This window comes from Triturus cristatus, chromosome 11 (assembly GCF_964204655.1).
Source record: "Triturus cristatus chromosome 11, aTriCri1.1, whole genome shotgun sequence".
In the NCBI taxonomy this organism is placed as follows: domain Eukaryota; kingdom Metazoa; phylum Chordata; class Amphibia; order Caudata; family Salamandridae; genus Triturus; species Triturus cristatus.
In genome coordinates, this window is record NC_140594.1 from 1,143,003,251 (window position 1) to 1,143,017,287 (window position 14,037).

General features: G+C 45.6%; 8 non-coding genes across 8 annotated transcripts; all 8 read left to right on the top strand.

Annotated features, from left to right (window-relative positions):
• The first annotated feature begins 606 nt into the window (after positions 1–606).
• On the top strand, positions 607–678 carry TRNAG-UCC (transfer RNA glycine (anticodon UCC)). The gene has a single exon. It is a non-coding gene; the product is annotated as a tRNA-Gly (tRNA).
• Positions 679–2,199: 1,521 nt separating this feature from the next.
• TRNAG-UCC (transfer RNA glycine (anticodon UCC)) lies at positions 2,200–2,271 on the top strand. The gene has a single exon. It is a non-coding gene; the product is annotated as a tRNA-Gly (tRNA).
• A 3,114-nt stretch (positions 2,272–5,385) lies between these two features.
• Positions 5,386–5,457, top strand: TRNAG-UCC (transfer RNA glycine (anticodon UCC)). Its single transcript has one exon. It is a non-coding gene; the product is annotated as a tRNA-Gly (tRNA).
• A 1,521-nt stretch (positions 5,458–6,978) lies between these two features.
• TRNAG-UCC (transfer RNA glycine (anticodon UCC)) lies at positions 6,979–7,050 on the top strand. Its single transcript has one exon. It is a non-coding gene; the product is annotated as a tRNA-Gly (tRNA).
• Positions 7,051–8,571: 1,521 nt separating this feature from the next.
• On the top strand, positions 8,572–8,643 carry TRNAG-UCC (transfer RNA glycine (anticodon UCC)). Its single transcript has one exon. It is a non-coding gene; the product is annotated as a tRNA-Gly (tRNA).
• Positions 8,644–10,153: 1,510 nt separating this feature from the next.
• Positions 10,154–10,225, top strand: TRNAG-UCC (transfer RNA glycine (anticodon UCC)). Its single transcript has one exon. It is a non-coding gene; the product is annotated as a tRNA-Gly (tRNA).
• Positions 10,226–11,746: 1,521 nt separating this feature from the next.
• Positions 11,747–11,818, top strand: TRNAG-UCC (transfer RNA glycine (anticodon UCC)). The gene has a single exon. It is a non-coding gene; the product is annotated as a tRNA-Gly (tRNA).
• A 1,521-nt stretch (positions 11,819–13,339) lies between these two features.
• TRNAG-UCC (transfer RNA glycine (anticodon UCC)) lies at positions 13,340–13,411 on the top strand. The gene has a single exon. It is a non-coding gene; the product is annotated as a tRNA-Gly (tRNA).
• The last annotated feature ends 626 nt before the right edge of the window (positions 13,412–14,037 follow it).

A 14,037-nucleotide genomic window follows, 5' to 3' on the forward strand; every position in this document is an offset into this window, starting at 1 on the left:
AGCGGAAGCGTGCTGGGCCCATAACCCAGAGGTCGATGGATCGAAACCATCCTCTGCTAATATTGCTTGATTTTTCTTCCTAGGACTAATCTGTCATTTCCACCCTGCCAGCAAGGAAAAGCGCAGGCTTGTGCTAGCTATGTGAGAAAAGACTTCTCAACTATCTGTCTCTGCTGTAAATCAAGAGAGTGATCGTCAAAGGATCAAAACTATACTTTGAAAGTAAAGATACCCAATTAGAAGCATAAATGACAGGTGGGACCTTCACACGTTTTTCGGGGCATGCTTTGAATTTAATTCTTCCCTTTTTGTTCTGCTTTTATCAATCTCCTATGCATTTCATGGAATTTACTCCCTTTCTCTTCGCTGCTTTGCTTCCGATGCTGCCCATATGCTCATTTCCACTATTTGTACTGCTGCTTTCCATTTCTTCTCTTCTGCACAGCTTTATCCTTGGTTTCAATCCCCAGTTCTTTACCCACTGCAAGACAATTTCTACAGCTTTTCATGTTGGTATCCACACCAAATGCACGATTGGAACCGGTGCAAGATTGCCACTGCACTCGGCGTTGTAACATCTGGAACCTAGAGGACACACATCAGAGGGCGTTGGTGGTATAGTGGTGAGCATAGCTGCCTTCCAAGCAGTTGACCCGGGTTCGATTCCCGGCCAACGCAGTGCAAATATTTATATATTCTCCAAGCAGGATATATTTTAATGCAACATGTCACAAAACTGAAATATCAGAAACAGAATAATCAGCCGTTATATAAAAAAATAATCAAACACGTAGGTAGACATCTCGATCGCCTCATCTGCTACATTCATTGTCCCAATATATGCTATTTTCCATAAAGCACTCACCACTCACATGTGCTGATAATAAATATTTTGCTGGGGGCAGGCAATGAAAGGGCTGCGCCCCGACCAGAAATTATAACCCCAGCATCCCTATGTTAAAAAGCATTTCTAGGCGATATCTAGCCTCTGAAAATAATAGGCAAGATCCACCGATAAATCTGGCAAAAGTCCCCAAGATTTTGTGCATACTTGTGTTCTCACCTGAATGCAGCGCCACCTTGTAACCATCGGATGTAACTGCGGCTCAGAAAAATGTTTTATCAGAGGGCAAGTTGAGAGGACTCCAAGTGGCAGATTTCCACGGAAAGAGCCTCTCACTGCAGCAGGAAGGTTGGATACTTCAAATTGGCATAGTTTCCTGTCCAGCGTCCTCTCACGTCCCGAACGCTCCCAAACGCTCAAAAGCCTCACACCGGGCAAGCCCTCACCGGGTAGATCTCTGGCTCCCAGGTAAAGCCAAATCCTGAGTATGCTAGTGCTAGGATCACAGAGAAAGGACAGGGACAGAGAGCTGCTGTCTTGGTAAAGGCCTGAAACGGCTAATTCCTAAGAGGGTCTGCACTTTCAGTTATGACTGACTGTGAGTGGGGAAGATGAAGATTTTCTGTACCCAGCATACCTTGCGATGTGCTTAGGCAAATGAGGAGAGAGCCCCACCAATCCCTTGCCACTCCGCTGAAAGCTCCTCCTCTGCATAAAGAGAGCACTTTCACAAGGGAGCAGAGTGGCGCAGCGGAAGCGTGCTGGGCCCATAACCCAGAGGTCGATGGATCGAAACCATCCTCTGCTAATATTGCTTGATTTTTCTTCCTAGGACTAATCTGTCATTTCCACCCTGCCAGCAAGGAAAAGCGCAGGCTTGTGCTAGCTATGTGAGAAAAGACTTCTCAACTATCTGTCTCTGCTGTAAATCAAGAGAGTGATCGTCAAAGGATCAACCCTATACTTTGAAAGTAAAGATACCCAATTAGAAGCATAAATGACAGGTGGGACCTTCACACGTTTTTCGGGGCATGCTTTGAATTTCATTCTTCCCTTTTTGTTCTGCTTTTATCAATCTCCTATGCATTTCATGGAATTTACTCCCTTTCTCTTCGCTGCTTTGCTTCCGATGCTGCCCATATGCTCATTTCCACTATTTGTACTGCTGCTTTCCATTTCTTCTCTTCTGCACAGCTTTATCCTTGGTTTCAATCCCCAGTTCTTTACCCTCTGCAAGACAATTTCTACAGCTTTTCATGTTGGTATCCACACCAAATGCACGATTGGAACCGGTGCAAGATTGCCACTGCACTCGGCGTTGTAACATCTGGAACCTAGAGGACACACATCAGAGGGTGTTGGTGGTATAGTGGTGAGCATAGCTGCCTTCCAAGCAGTTGACCCGGGTTCGATTCCCGGCCAACGCAGTGCAAATATTTATATATTCTCCAAGCAGGATATATTTTAATGCAACATGTCACAAAACTGAAATATCAGAAACAGAATAATCAGCCGTTATATAAAAAAATAAACAAACACGTAGGTAGACATCTCGATCGCCTCATCTGCTACATTCATTGTCCCAATATATGCTATTTTCCATAAAGCACTCACCACTCACATGTGCTGATAATAAATATTTTGCTGGGGGCAGGCAATGAAAGGGCTGAGCCCCGACCAGACATTATAACCCCAGCATCCCTATTTTAAAAAGCATTTCTAGGCGATATCTAGCCTCTGAAAATAATAGGCAAGATCCACCGATAAATCTGGCAAAAGTCCCCAAGATTTTGTGCATACTTGTGCTCTCACCTGAATGCAGCGCCACCTTGTAACCATCGGATGTAACTGCGACTCAGAAAAATGTTTTATCAGAGGGCAAGTTGAGATGACTCCAAGTGGCAGATTTCCACGGAAAGAGCCTCTCGCTGCAGCAGGAAGGTTGGATACTTCAAATTGGCATAGTTTCCTGTCCAGCGTCCTCTCACGTCCCGAACGCTCCCAAACGCTCAAAAGCCTCACACCGGGCAAGCCCTCACCGGGTAGATCTCTGGCTCCCAGGTAAAGCCAAATCCTGAGTATGCTAGTGCTAGGATCACAGAGAAAGGACAGGGACAGAGAGCTGCTGTCTTGGTAAAGGCCTGAAACGGCTAATTCCTAAGAGGGTCTGCACTTTCAGTTATGACTGACTGTGAGTGGGGAAGATGAAGATTTTCTGTACCCAGCATACCTTGCGATGTGCTTAGGCAAATGAGGAGAGAGCCCCACCAATCCCTTGCCACTCCGCTGAAAGCTCCTCCTCTGCATAAAGAGAGCACTTTCACAAGGGAGCAGAGTGGCGCAGCGGAAGCGTGCTGGGCCCATAACCCAGAGGTCGATGGATCGAAACCATCCTCTGCTAATATTGCTTGATTTTTCTTCCTAGGACTAATCTGTCATTTCCACCCTGCCAGCAAGGAAAAGCGCAGGCTTGTGCTAGCTATGTGAGAAAAGACTTCTCAACTATCTGTCTCTGCTGTAAATCAAGAGAGTGATCGTCAAAGGATCAAAACTATACTTTGAAAGTAAAGATACCCAATTAGAAGCATAAATGACAGGTGGGACCTTCACACGTTTTTCGGGGCATGCTTTGAATTTAATTCTTCCCTTTTTGTTCTGCTTTTATCAATCTCCTATGCATTTCATGGAATTTACTCCCTTTCTCTTCGCTGCTTTGCTTCCGATGCTGCCCATATGCTCATTTCCACTATTTGTACTGCTGCTTTCCATTTCTTCTCTTCTGCACAGCTTTATCCTTGGTTTCAATCCCCAGTTCTTTACCCACTGCAAGACAATTTCTACAGCTTTTCATGTTGGTATCCACACCAAATGCACGATTGGAACCGGTGCAAGATTGCCACTGCACTCGGCGTTGTAACATCTGGAACCTAGAGGACACACATCAGAGGGCGTTGGTGGTATAGTGGTGAGCATAGCTGCCTTCCAAGCAGTTGACTCGGGTTCGATTCCCGGCCAACGCAGTGCAAATATTTATATATTCTCCAAGCAGGATATATTTTAATGCAACATGTCACAAAACTGAAATATCAGAAACAGAATAATCAGCCGTTATATAAAAAAATAATCAAACACGTAGGTAGACATCTCGATCGCCTCATCTGCTACATTCATTGTCCCAATATATGCTATTTTCCATAAAGCACTCACCACTCACATGTGCTGATAATAAATATTTTGCTGGGGGCAGGCAATGAAAGGGCTGCGCCCCGACCAGAAATTATAACCCCAGCATCCCTATGTTAAAAAGCATTTCTAGGCGATATCTAGCCTCTGAAAATAATAGGCAAGATCCACCGATAAATCTGGCAAAAGTCCCCAAGATTTTGTGCATACTTGTGTTCTCACCTGAATGCAGCGCCACCTTGTAACCATCGGATGTAACTGCGGCTCAGAAAAATGTTTTATCAGAGGGCAAGTTGAGAGGACTCCAAGTGGCAGATTTCCACGGAAAGAGCCTCTCACTGCAGCAGGAAGGTTGGATACTTCAAATTGGCATAGTTTCCTGTCCAGCGTCCTCTCACGTCCCGAACGCTCCCAAACGCTCAAAAGCCTCACACCGGGCAAGCCCTCACCGGGTAGATCTCTGGCTCCCAGGTAAAGCCAAATCCTGAGTATGCTAGTGCTAGGATCACAGAGAAAGGACAGGGACAGAGAGCTGCTGTCTTGGTAAAGGCCTGAAACGGCTAATTCCTAAGAGGGTCTGCACTTTCAGTTATGACTGACTGTGAGTGGGGAAGATGAAGATTTTCTGTACCCAGCATACCTTGCGATGTGCTTAGGCAAATGAGGAGAGAGCCCCACCAATCCCTTGCCACTCCGCTGAAAGCTCCTCCTCTGCATAAAGAGAGCACTTTCACAAGGGAGCAGAGTGGCGCAGCGGAAGCGTGCTGGGCCCATAACCCAGAGGTCGATGGATCGAAACCATCCTCTGCTAATATTGCTTGATTTTTCTTCCTAGGACTAATCTGTCATTTCCACCCTGCCAGCAAGGAAAAGCGCAGGCTTGTGCTAGCTATGTGAGAAAAGACTTCTCAACTATCTGTCTCTGCTGTAAATCAAGAGAGTGATCGTCAAAGGATCAAAACTATACTTTGAAAGTAAAGATACCCAATTAGAAGCATAAATGACAGGTGGGACCTTCACACGTTTTTCGGGGCATGCTTTGAATTTAATTCTTCCCTTTTTGTTCTGCTTTTATCAATCTCCTATGCATTTCATGGAATTTACTCCCTTTCTCTTCGCTGCTTTGCTTCCGATGCTGCCCATATGCTCATTTCCACTATTTGTACTGCTGCTTTCCATTTCTTCTCTTCTGCACAGCTTTATCCTTGGTTTCAATCCCCAGTTCTTTAGCCACTGCAAGACAATTTCTACAGCTTTTCATGTTGGTATCCACACCAAATGCACGATTGGAACCGGTGCAAGATTGCCACTGCACTCGGCGTTGTAACATCTGGAACCTAGAGGACACACATCAGAGGGCGTTGGTGGTATAGTGGTGAGCATAGCTGCCTTCCAAGCAGTTGACCCGGGTTCGATTCCCGGCCAACGCAGTGCAAATATTTATATATTCTCCAAGCAGGATATATTTTAATGCAACATGTCACAAAACTGAAATATCAGAAACAGAATAATCAGCCGTTATATAAAAAAATAATCAAACACGTAGGTAGACATCTCGATCGCCTCATCTGCTACATTCATTGTCCCAATATATGCTATTTTCCATAAAGCACTCACCACTCACATGTGCTGATAATAAATATTTTGCTGGGGGCAGGCAATGAAAGGGCTGCGCCCCGACCAGAAATTATAACCCCAGCATCCCTATGTTAAAAAGCCTTTCTAGGCGATATCTAGCCTCTGAAAATAATAGGCAAGATCCACCGATAAATCTGGCAAAAGTCCCCAAGATTTTGTGCATACTTGTGTTCTCACCTGAATGCAGCGCCACCTTGTAACCATCGGATGTAACTGCGGCTCAGAAAAATGTTTTATCAGAGGGCAAGTTGAGAGGACTCCAAGTGGCAGATTTCCACGGAAAGAGCCTCTCACTGCAGCAGGAAGGTTGGATACTTCAAATTGGCATAGTTTCCTGTCCAGCGTCCTCTCACGTCCCGAACGCTCCCAAACGCTCAAAAGCCTCACACCGGGCAAGCCCTCACCGGGTAGATCTCTGGCTCCCAGGTAAAGCCAAATCCTGAGTATGCTAGTGCTAGGATCCCAGAGAAAGGACAGGGACAGAGAGCTGCTGTCTTGGTAAAGGCCTGAAACGGCTAATTCCTAAGAGGGTCTGCACTTTCAGTTATGACTGACTGTGAGTGGGGAAGATGAAGATTTTCTGTACCCAGCATACCTTGCGATGTGCTTAGGCAAATGAGGAGAGAGCCCCACCAATCCCTTGCCACTCCGCTGAAAGCTCCTCCTCTGCATAAAGAGAGCACTTTCACAAGGGAGCAGAGTGGCGCAGCGGAAGCGTGCTGGGCCCATAACCCAGAGGTCGATGGATCGAAACCATCCTCTGCTAATATTGCTTGATTTTTCTTCCTAGGACTAATCTGTCATTTCCACCCTGCCAGCAAGGAAAAGCGCAGGCTTGTGCTAGCTATGTGAGAAAAGACTTCTCAACTATCTGTCTCTGCTGTAAATCAAGAGAGTGATCGTCAAAGGATCAACCCTATACTTTGAAAGTAAAGATACCCAATTAGAAGCATAAATGACAGGTGGGACCTTCACACGTTTTTCGGGGCATGCTTTGAATTTCATTCTTCCCTTTTTGTTCTGCTTTTATCAATCTCCTATGCATTTCATGGAATTTACTCCCTTTCTCTTCGCTGCTTTGCTTCCGATGCTGCCCATATGCTCATTTCCACTATTTGTACTGCTGCTTTCCATTTCTTCTCTTCTGCACAGCTTTATCCTTGGTTTCAATCCCCAGTTCTTTACCCTCTGCAAGACAATTTCTACAGCTTTTCATGTTGGTATCCACACCAAATGCACGATTGGAACCGGTGCAAGATTGCCACTGCACTCGGCGTTGTAACATCTGGAACCTAGAGGACACACATCAGAGGGTGTTGGTGGTATAGTGGTGAGCATAGCTGCCTTCCAAGCAGTTGACCCGGGTTCGATTCCCGGCCAACGCAGTGCAAATATTTATATATTCTCCAAGCAGGATATATTTTAATGCAACATGTCACAAAACTGAAATATCAGAAACAGAATAATCAGCCGTTATATAAAAAAATAAACAAACACGTAGGTAGACATCTCGATCGCCTCATCTGCTACATTCATTGTCCCAATATATGCTATTTTCCATAAAGCACTCACCACTCACATGTGCTGATAATAAATATTTTGCTGGGGGCAGGCAATGAAAGGGCTGAGCCCCGACCAGACATTATAACCCCAGCATCCCTATTTTAAAAAGCATTTCTAGGCGATATCTAGCCTCTGAAAATAATAGGCAAGATCCACCGATAAATCTGGCAAAAGTCCCCAAGATTTTGTGCATACTTGTGCTCTCACCTGAATGCAGCGCCACCTTGTAACCATCGGATGTAACTGCGACTCAGAAAAATGTTTTATCAGAGGGCAAGTTGAGATGACTCCAAGTGGCAGATTTCCACGGAAAGAGCCTCTCGCTGCAGCAGGAAGGTTGGATACTTCAAAATGGCATAGTTTCCTGTCCAGCGTCCTCTCACGTCCCGAACGCTCCCAAACGCTCAAAAGCCTCACACCGGGCAAGCCCTCACCGGGTAGATCTCTGGCTCCCAGGTAAAGCCAAATCCTGAGTATGCTAGTGCTAGGATCACAGAGAAAGGACAGGGACAGAGAGCTGCTGTCTTGGTAAAGGCCTGAAACGGCTAATTCCTAAGAGGGTCTGCACTTTCAGTTATGACTGACTGTGAGTGGGGAAGATGAAGATTTTCTGTACCCAGCATACCTTGCGATGTGCTTAGGCAAATGAGGAGAGAGCCCCACCAATCCCTTGCCACTCCGCTGAAAGCTCCTCCTCTGCATAAAGAGAGCACTTTCACAAGGGAGCAGAGTGGCGCAGCGGAAGCGTGCTGGGCCCATAACCCAGAGGTCGATGGATCGAAACCATCCTCTGCTAATATTGCTTGATTTTTCTTCCTAGGACTAATCTGTCATTTCCACCCTGCCAGCAAGGAAAAGCGCAGGCTTGTGCTAGCTATGTGAGAAAAGACTTCTCAACTATCTGTCTCTGCTGTAAATCAAGAGAGTGATCGTCAAAGGATCAACCCTATACTTTGAAAGTAAAGATACCCAATTAGAAGCATAAATGACAGGTGGGACCTTCACACGTTTTTCGGGGCATGCTTTGAATTTAATTCTTCCCTTTTTGTTCTGCTTTTATCAATCTCCTATGCATTTCATGGAATTTACTCCCTTTCTCTTCGCTGCTTTGCTTCCGATGCTGCCCATATGCTCATTTCCACTATTTGTACTGCTGCTTTCCATTTCTTCTCTTCTGCACAGCTTTATCCTTGGTTTCAATCCCCAGTTCTTTACCCACTGCAAGACAATTTCTACAGCTTTTCATGTTGGTATCCACACCAAATGCACGATTGGAACCGGTGCAAGATTGCCACTGCACTCGGCGTTGTAACATCTGGAACCTAGAGGACACACATCAGAGGGCGTTGGTGGTATAGTGGTGAGCATAGCTGCCTTCCAAGCAGTTGACCCGGGTTCGATTCCCGGCCAACGCAGTGCAAATATTTATATATTCTCCAAGCAGGATATATTTTAATGCAACATGTCACAAAACTGAAATATCAGAAACAGAATAATCAGCCGTTATATAAAAAAATAATCAAACACGTAGGTAGACATCTCGATCGCCTCATCTGCTACATTCATTGTCCCAATATATGCTATTTTCCATAAAGCACTCACCACTCACATGTGCTGATAATAAATATTTTGCTGGGGGCAGGCAATGAAAGGGCTGCGCCCCGACCAGAAATTATAACCCCAGCATCCCTATGTTAAAAAGCATTTCTAGGCGATATCTAGCCTCTGAAAATAATAGGCAAGATCCACCGATAAATCTGGCAAAAGTCCCCAAGATTTTGTGCATACTTGTGTTCTCACCTGAATGCAGCGCCACCTTGTAACCATCGGATGTAACTGCGGCTCAGAAAAATGTTTTATCAGAGGGCAAGTTGAGAGGACTCCAAGTGGCAGATTTCCACGGAAAGAGCCTCTCACTGCAGCAGGAAGGTTGGATACTTCAAATTGGCATAGTTTCCTGTCCAGCGTCCTCTCACGTCCCGAACGCTCCCAAACGCTCAAAAGCCTCGCCCTCACCGGGTAGATCTCTGGCTCCCAGGTAAAGCCAAATCCTGAGTATGCTAGTGCTAGGATCACAGAGAAAGGACAGGGACAGAGAGCTGCTGTCTTGGTAAAGGCCTGAAACGGCTAATTCCTAAGAGGGTCTGCACTTTCAGTTATGACTGACTGTGAGTGGGGAAGATGAAGATTTTCTGTACCCAGCATACCTTGCGATGTGCTTAGGCAAATGAGGAGAGAGCCCCACCAATCCCTTGCCACTCCGCTGAAAGCTCCTCCTCTGCATAAAGAGAGCACTTTCACAAGGGAGCAGAGTGGCGCAGCGGAAGCGTGCTGGGCCCATAACCCAGAGGTCGATGGATCGAAACCATCCTCTGCTAATATTGCTTGATTTTTCTTCCTAGGACTAATCTGTCATTTCCACCCTGCCAGCAAGGAAAAGCGCAGGCTTGTGCTAGCTATGTGAGAAAAGACTTCTCAACTATCTGTCTCTGCTGTAAATCAAGAGAGTGATCGTCAAAGGATCAAAACTATACTTTGAAAGTAAAGATACCCAATTAGAAGCATAAATGACAGGTGGGACCTTCACACGTTTTTCGGGGCATGCTTTGAATTTAATTCTTCCCTTTTTGTTCTGCTTTTATCAATCTCCTATGCATTTCATGGAATTTACTCCCTTTCTCTTCGCTGCTTTGCTTCCGATGCTGCCCATATGCTCATTTCCACTATTTGTACTGCTGCTTTCCATTTCTTCTCTTCTGCACAGCTTTATCCTTGGTTTCAATCCCCAGTTCTTTACCCACTGCAAGACAATTTCTACAGCTTTTCATGTTGGTATCCACACCAAATGCACGATTGGAACCGGTGCAAGATTGCCACTGCACTCGGCGTTGTAACATCTGGAACCTAGAGGACACACATCAGAGGGCGTTGGTGGTATAGTGGTGAGCATAGCTGCCTTCCAAGCAGTTGACCCGGGTTCGATTCCCGGCCAACGCAGTGCAAATATTTATATATTCTCCAAGCAGGATATATTTTAATGCAACATGTCACAAAACTGAAATATCAGAAACAGAATAATCAGCCGTTATATAAAAAAATAATCAAACACGTAGGTAGACATCTCGATCGCCTCATCTGCTACATTCATTGTCCCAATATATGCTATTTTCCATAAAGCACTCACCACTCACATGTGCTGATAATAAATATTTTGCTGGGGGCAGGCAATGAAAGGGCTGCGCCCCGACCAGAAATTATAACCCCAGCATCCCTATGTTAAAAAGCATTTCTAGGCGATATCTAGCCTCTGAAAATAATAGGCAAGATCCACCGATAAATCTGGCAAAAGTCCCCAAGATTTTGTGCATACTTGTGTTCTCACCTGAATGCAGCGCCACCTTGTAACCATCGGATGTAACTGCGGCTCAGAAAAATGTTTTATCAGAGGGCAAGTTGAGAGGACTCCAAGTGGCAGATTTCCACGGAAAGAGCCTCTCACTGCAGCAGGAAGGTTGGATACTTCAAATTGGCATAGTTTCCTGTCCAGCGTCCTCTCACGTCCCGAACGCTCCCAAACGCTCAAAAGCCTCACACCGGGCAAGCCCTCACCGGGTAGATCTCTGGCTCCCAGGTAAAGCCAAATCCTGAGTATGCTAGTGCTAGGATCACAGAGAAAGGACAGGGACAGAGAGCTGCTGTCTTGGTAAAGGCCTGAAACGGCTAATTCCTAAGAGGGTCTGCACTTTCAGTTATGACTGACTGTGAGTGGGGAAGATGAAGATTTTCTGTACCCAGCATACCTTGCGATGTGCTTAGGCAAATGAGGAGAGAGCCCCACCAATCCCTTGCCACTCCGCTGAAAGCTCCTCCTCTGCATAAAGAGAGCACTTTCACAAGGGAGCAGAGTGGCGCAGCGGAAGCGTGCTGGGCCCATAACCCAGAGGTCGATGGATCGAAACCATCCTCTGATAATATTGCTTCATTTTTCTTCCTAGGACTAATCTGTCATTTCCACCCTGCCAGCAAGGAAAAGCGCAGGCTTGTGCTAGCTATGTGAGAAAAGACTTCTCAACTATCTGTCTCTGCTGTAAATCAAGAGAGTGATCGTCAAAGGATCAACCCTATACTTTGAAAGTAAAGATACCCAATTAGAAGCATAAATGACAGGTGGGACCTTCACACGTTTTTCGGGGCATGCTTTGAATTTCATTCTTCCCTTTTTGTTCTGCTTTTATCAATCTCCTATGCATTTCATGGAATTTACTCCCTTTCTCTTCGCTGCTTTGCTTCCGATGCTGCCCATATGCTCATTTCCACTATTTGTACTGCTGCTTTCCATTTCTTCTCTTCTGCACAGCTTTATCCTTGGTTTCAATCCCCAGTTCTTTACCCTCTGCAAGACAATTTCTACAGCTTTTCATGTTGGTATCCACACCAAATGCACGATTGGAACCGGTGCAAGATTGCCACTGCACTCGGCGTTGTAACATCTGGAACCTAGAGGACACACATCAGAGGGTGTTGGTGGTATAGTGGTGAGCATAGCTGCCTTCCAAGCAGTTGACCCGGGTTCGATTCCCGGCCAACGCAGTGCAAATATTTATATATTCTCCAAGCAGGATATATTTTAATGCAACATGTCACAAAACTGAAATATCAGAAACAGAATAATCAGCCGTTATATAAAAAAATAAACAAACACGTAGGTAGACATCTCGATCGCCTCATCTGCTACATTCATTGTCCCAATATATGCTATTTTCCATAAAGCACTCACCACTCACATGTGCTGATAATAAATATTTTGCTGGGGGCAGGCAATGAAAGGGCTGAGCCCCGACCAGACATTATAACCCCAGCATCCCTATTTTAAAAAGCATTTCTAGGCGATATCTAGCCTCTGAAAATAATAGGCAAGATCCACCGATAAATCTGGCAAAAGTCCCCAAGATTTTGTGCATACTTGTGCTCTCACCTGAATGCAGCGCCACCTTGTAACCATCGGATGTAACTGCGACTCAGAAAAATGTTTTATCAGAGGGCAAGTTGAGATGACTCCAAGTGGCAGATTTCCACGGAAAGAGCCTCTCGCTGCAGCAGGAAGGTTGGATACTTCAAATTGGCATAGTTTCCTGTCCAGCGTCCTCTCACGTCCCGAACGCTCCCAAACGCTCAAAAGCCTCACACCGGGCAAGCCCTCACCGGGTAGATCTCTGGCTCCCAGGTAAAGCCAAATCCTGAGTATGCTAGTGCTAGGATCACAGAGAAAGGACAGGGACAGAGAGCTGCTGTCTTGGTAAAGGCCTGAAACGGCTAATTCCTAAGAGGGTCTGCACTTTCAGTTATGACTGACTGTGAGTGGGGAAGATGAAGATTTTCTGTACCCAGCATACCTTGCGATGTGCTTAGGCAAATGAGGAGAGAGCCCCACCAATCCCTTGCCACTCCGCTGAAAGCTCCTCCTCTGCATAAAGAGAGCACTTTCACAAGGGAGCAGAGTGGCGCAGCGGAAGCGTGCTGGGCCCATAACCCAGAGGTCGATGGATCGAAACCATCCTCTGCTAATATTGCTTGATTTTTCTTCCTAGGACTAATCTGTCATTTCCACCCTGCCAGCAAGGAAAAGCGCAGGCTTGTGCTAGCTATGTGAGAAAAGACTTCTCAACTATCTGTCTCTGCTGTAAATCAAGAGAGTGATCGTCAAAGGATCAAAACTATACTTTGAAAGTAAAGATACCCAATTAGAAGCATAAATGACAGGTGGGACCTTCACACGTTTTTCGGGGCATGCTTTGAATTTAATTCTTCCCTTTTTGTTCTGCTTTTATCAATCTCCTATGCATTTCATGGAATTTACTCCCTTTCTCTTCGCTGCTTTGCTTCCGATGCTGCCCATATGCTCATTTCCACTATTTGTACTGCTGCTTTCCATTTCTTCTCTTCTGCACAGCTTTATCCTTGGTTTCAATCCCCAGTTCTTTACCCACTGCAAGACAATTTCTACAGCTTTTCATGTTGGTATCCACACCAAATGCACGATTGGAACCGGTGCAAGATTGCCACTGCACTCGGCGTTGTAACATCTGGAACCTAGAGGACACACATCAGAGGGCGTTGGTGGTATAGTGGTGAGCATAGCTGCCTTCCAAGCAGTTGACCCGGGTTCGATTCCCGGCCAACGCAGTGCAAATATTTATATATTCTCCAAGCAGGATATATTTTAATGCAACATGTCACAAAACTGAAATATCAGAAACAGAATAATCAGCCGTTATATAAAAAAATAATCAAACACGTAGGTAGACATCTCGATCGCCTCATCTGCTACATTCATTGTCCCAATATATGCTATTTTCCATAAAGCACTCACCACTCACATGTGCTGATAATAAATATTTTGCTGGGGGCAGGCAATGAAAGGGCTGCGCCCCGACCAGAAATTATAACCCCAGCATCCCTATGTTAAAAAGCATTTCTAGGCGATATCTAGCCTCTGAAAATAATAGGCAAGATCCACCGATAAATCTGGCAAAAGTCCCCAAGATTTTGTGCATACTTGTGTTCTCACCTGAATGCAGCGCCACCTTGTAACCATCGGATGTAACTGCGGCTCAGAAAAATGTTTTATCAGAGGGCAAGTTGAGAGGACTCCAAGTGGCAGATTTCCACGGAAAGAGCCTCTCACTGCAGCAGGAAGGTTGGATACTTCAAATTGGCATAGTTTCCTGTCCAGCGTCCTCTCACGTCCCGAACGCTCCCAAACGCTCAAAAGCCTCACACCGGGCAAGCCCTCACCGGGTAGATCTCTG